This window comes from Amblyomma maculatum, chromosome 11 (genome assembly GCF_055883805.1).
Source record: "Amblyomma maculatum isolate TAMU_Amacu chromosome 11, ASM5588380v1, whole genome shotgun sequence".
Taxonomy (NCBI): Eukaryota; Metazoa; Arthropoda; class Arachnida; order Ixodida; family Ixodidae; genus Amblyomma; species Amblyomma maculatum.
In genome coordinates this window covers 138,834,060-138,839,443 of record NC_139354.1, presented here as the reverse complement: position 1 = coordinate 138,839,443, position 5,384 = coordinate 138,834,060, and the positions used below count along the sequence as shown (strand labels likewise).

Genomic DNA, 5,384 nt, shown 5'->3' with positions numbered 1-5,384 from the left:
AAACTCGCAGACAGGCTGAAGCTGCTAAGCAGCAAGAACAAGCATCCTCACGCCGGGTAAGTTTACAACACACCAGCCGCTGGGACCGCCAACGTTCCGGCAGCAATCAATGCAGTCTCAGGAATCGCTCGGACGCCTTCCCACCCCTCGGGCCCAATGCCTCAAGGCTATCATTTAGGACGCCGTCCAGAACGCGGACAGGTGCGCCTGCAGTCATCCAGCAGCAGCAGCAGCAGCAGCAGCAGCAGCAGCAGCAGCAGCAGCAACCTGCTCCACCGGGGCAGCTCCAGGGCCCGGCTCCGCCAAGACCGTCACCGGCTCCACCTAACGCGGTGAGTACGCTAGAAGGGACTACCACTTCTCACGCACTCGAACAAGCCATTACACACCTCACGGCCGCCCTAACACAACTGATTCAGAGAGTCACAACTATCGAGAAATGTTCAGACGCTCCTCTTCCTACTTTCCCCGCACCAGCTGGCACTGCCCACAGACATAAGGCTCTTCTCTTGCCGCGGGCGATACACAAACGGAAGACATAAACGCACAGATAGCACGCCTCGAAGCACAGGGCGTCTTCTTTCAAGGCCATATCCAAACGCTAGAGGAACATATTGAGAACTCCTTTCGCACCCTCAGCTCTAAGTTTGCTCTACAGCTAGAATCTCTTGGTAAGGCAATCGACTCCCTCTGCAAACATGAAAGCATGACCCCGCTCCCGGTTCAGACGCCAAATCACCCAACGACCTCCACTCCGTACTTCTCCCAACCTAATCATGGCGGCTCGCTCGGGTAACACTACCATCTGGCATTGGAACTGCAGGGGGTTCACGCGCAAGAGCGCGGTCCTTCAGCAGTTCCTTACCGCGAGCGACCCCCCAGAAATATTTGCCCTTCAAGAAGCAGGGAAACACTCGAAATTGGCTGGATATTGGACATACACATCGGGAAGAGCAAACTCTCAAGTGGCTACTCTAGTTAGGCGAAACCTTACGGTTATCTTAGATGAGCTAGACTCCACTTTCCCAGACCATATTCTTCTCGAAATTATCCCCAGACCCTCTCGCGCGACCAGGCAATGCCTCTTCGTGCTGAACGTATACAGCCCACCCCGATCACGCAAGGCCGTCTTCGGACCACGTTTCCTCCGAGTACAGCAGCTAGCGCGACGGTAACCTCTTATTATTCTCGGGGATTTCAACGCTCCGCATCAAGCATGGGGTTACCACTACGACACGCTTAAAGGTCGATTGCTTTGGGACGATTGGTACACACTCCACCTGAACCTCTTAACGGATATCACCCAACCCACTCGTAGAGGAACGGGCGTCTCGCGGGACACAGCCCCGGATCTCGCCTTTACGGGACCGGGTATTGCACCTACTTGGAACAGTACTCGGGAAATATTAGGAAGCGACAACTACGTTCTGGAGATTATCATTCAGGAGCCTACTCGACAATGTACGCGACCAGCTAAAGTGGTCAACTGGGACTGCTTTCGCGCCAAGCGAAAAGAGCAAGGCTCTTCCCAACCTATGAAAGACATCGCCGATTGGTCAGCCGTCATCTTCAAACAAGTTGCAGGTGTCACTGCTGAAGTAGCTGTGAAAGATATGCCCAACGGTGGGACCGCAAGCACAAACTAGAGGCCCTGATGCAAACTCGCAAGTTGGATCGGAATCTTCGACGACGGCTCGCCCGAGTCCATACAAACATAGAGAACTATGCCGTAGAGCTTACACGGCAAACTGGCACAATATATGTGACCAGAAGAATAAGGCCCCTAACCCCAGAAGCACCTGGAAACTACGCCGTCACCTCCTGGACCCTGAAGAGAGCAAGTTCCAAGCTCGCCAGCAGCTCCAGTGTATATTCCACCATCTTCCCGGCACCTCAGACGCCCTGAAACAGGAGCTAGTAGACACCTACTACCGCCCAGGACCGTTGAAAGCTCTCCCTCCTTATCAGGGGAAGGAAAACGTCCGTTTGGATGCTCCCATCACTTTACCGGCGGTACGAGCAGAGCTCAATCGTCTCAAGACAAAATCATCTGCAGGGCCGGAATCGATATCTAACCGTATGCTTCGGAACCTCGAAGACGCCTCGATTCATGCGCCCACAGACTTTCTGCAAAAATGCTGGGAGCGGGGAGCCATCCCGCAAGAATGGAAATGCGCCAACTTCGTGCTCATCCCCAAGCCGGGCAAACCACCTACTCTCTCGATCCTCCGCCCCATTTCTCTCACGTCCTGGGTGAGAAAACTATTGGAGCATGTAATTCAGACCCGTCTTCTTTGTTACCTAGCAGAACGTCACCTACTTCATGACACGATGTTTGATTTTCGACCACACCTTGCGGCTCCAGACATCATACTCTTGCTCAAGCATCAGGTGCTGACACACAGCACTTTGGACACCAAAGTCATGGTTGGTCTAGATGTCGCGAAGGCCTTTGACAATGTCCAGCACGAAGCCATTCTGCAGAACCTCCAGAACCTAGGGGTGGGACAACGAACGTATGCATATATGCGCGACTTTCTCACGAACCGCACAGTGCAACTTGACACCGGCTCAGGATATCCTTCCATCATCTCTCCTGGAAGCCGATGTACACCCAAAGGCTCAGTGCTTTCCCCACTCCTGTTCAATATTGCACTGCTTGGCCTACCCAATCTTTCGGCAGATATCCCCCACTTGCACCACAGCCTATACGCCGATGACCTCACTCTGTGAATTCCACACGGCAGGAGACTTTGCAGATAGCCATCCATCGCGTTGGTACCTACCTGGCTACAGTCGGCCTATCCTTCTCGGGCACCAAGTCTGAATACATCATTGTCCCAACCCAGGGTAGACACCCCAGATAACCTCCGGCATCCTTCAATCTGCAAGTACAGGGCACTCCCATACCTCGTATCGACCGAATCCGTATCCTGGGCCTTCATCTACAAGAGAATGGAGGAAACGCCACTACTCTTCAGCGAATAGATCAATCTTTAATCCAGATCAGCCGCCCTCTCAAGAGAGTTGCCAACAAGCATAAGGGCATGCGCGAATCCACCCTTTTGCGCCTAGTACAAGCCTTCGTTTGTACTCGCATTGCCTACGTCGCCCTTTACCTTCGCCTCACACGAACAGATCGGGAGCGACTTGATGCGTCACTAAGCAAGGCATACAAGACAGCATTGCGCCTACCCATGTCCACTTCCACCACCAAACTGGTGACCCTCGGGATCTCCAACACAGTCGACGAGCTGATTGAAGCGACTCTAACTTCCAAATATGAGCGCCTCTCGCTGACACAAGAGGGCCGTGCAGTACTGAGCCAGTTGGGAATCACCCCTCTGAGGGCCACTTCTACGTATATGGACCTCATGCCTAAGCAGAGAGTCAGTCTTCGTATACCTCCGCTTCCCAAACGTATGCATCCAGAGTATCATACAGAACGCAGAGCCGACCGAGCCCGGCAACTCCACAAACGTTTCACCGGTCGCCCCGAGGTTACATACACAGATGCCTCCCACCACCCCCTTCGCCCCTCTATGGTTGCGGTTGCATTGGCACCGCACCGAAACTGGCACAACGCCTGCAGTGTCCTCAACGCCGCAACTATTACCACCGCGGAAGAGGTTGCCATCGCGTTAGCTCTGACCGACTCATCCACCAAAGCAGTGGGTAGCGATTCCCAACAGGCGATTCGCAACTTCGATGCAGGTCGTATATCCCGACAGGCGCACACTATCTTCCGATCTCTCCCCTTACCGTCTACACCTCGTTTTCTCATCTGGGCCCCAGCCCATGAGGTGATCAGCAGGAACGCACAGGCGCATGCTCTAGCCCAAGAACTCAGCTACCGGGCGGAGCACCCTCCTCAGCCTGCCGCTTCCTCTGACACTCCCCAAGGCACTCATTTACGTCTCGTTACATACACGGACATCCTCCAGCATTATCGGCTCGAACGGTGTCTACACCCCCCAGCACAGCGGGAACTATCCCGGTGCGAGGCCGTCCATTGGCGCAAAGTACAAACAGGAACATTTCCAAACCTCTGACTATATAGCAATATTTTCCCAAATCTTACTGCACCTAGTTGCAAACACTGCTCACAACCGGCCACATTCATTCACATGGTGTGAACATGTACACGACACAACGCAGGCAATATAGCTACAGTGGATGCGTGGGAGTCCCTCCTGCGTACCATCGAGCTCGCCCAACAGCGCCAGCTCATTTTTTTCGCATTGGAGGCCGCAGAGTCCCAAGGAATCCCTGCTGACCTTCTCTAAGCAGTGCAACCAGTCTTTTGGCTGGCTCCCCTTCTTTGGGAGTAAATAAAGAGCTTATCATCATCAACCACTCCCATGCCCAGCCCACCCTTTTGATCGCGCTGGCGTTGACCTTTACGGGCCACTTCCCTGCACGGTCTCTGGGAACCGGTGGATTATCGTCGGCATCGACCACCTCACCCGGTATGCCGAGACCGCCGCTTTACCTGCCGCTACTGCCCGTGAAACCCTGTTCTTGCTACATCATTTTGTTCTTCGCCACGGCGCGCCGCGAGACCTGCAGAATGATTGAGGGCGCATCTTCCTTCCGAACGTCGTTGAAGCTCTACTTGCCCAATGGCACATCACACATCGGACCAGCACAGCCTACCATCCTCAAACTAACCGGTTGACTGAGTGCTTCAATCGTACTCTCGAAAATAAGCTCACAATGTACGTTGCCGCTGATCAGACCAACTGGGACGCTGTTCTTCCTTTCGTGACGTATGTGTATAATATCGCCACGCGGTCAACCACTGGATTTAGCCCATTCTTCCTCCTTTATGGGCGTGAAGCTTCGTCCATGATGAACACTATTTTACCATATCGTCCCGACTCCTCCGATTGGACTCCGCTTTCAAACGTTATCAAACATGCGGAGCAATGTCGCCAGTTGGCCCGGAGTTTTACATCGGAATCTCAAGGCCGCCAAAAGCACCATCACGACAAAAATCAAACAGCACAGGTTTTTCCTGCAGGATCCCTTGTTTGACTCTGGGTTCCTAGCACCCCACCGGGATTGTTAACAAAATTTCGAACCGAGTACCACGGCCCCTACCGCATCGGCCACCAAACCTCCCCTGTGAATTATATCGTGGAGCCCCTCACTCCCGCCGCGAAACTGTGCACGTGAGCCGCCTAAAAACGTACTACGATCCGCTCCCCTTGCCCTCGCCATAGGTCGCCAGGGTGGCTTCTCTTCGCTCCGGGAGAAATTGCAGTGAACTATGCGATGATATCACGAAGACGAGGATGCAGCGAACTATGCGATGATATCACGAAGACGAGGATGAGAACGACGAAGTGCTGCTGCGCTGCTCGAGCTCACTTGTGTGTCCC

The 5,384-nt window shown here is 53.8% G+C and overlaps 1 pseudogene; it reads left to right on the top strand.

Annotated features, from left to right (window-relative positions):
• Positions 1-2,079: 2,079 nt before the first annotated feature.
• On the top strand, positions 2,080-4,286 carry LOC146175065 (uncharacterized; annotated as a pseudogene).
• The last annotated feature ends 1,098 nt before the right edge of the window (positions 4,287-5,384 follow it).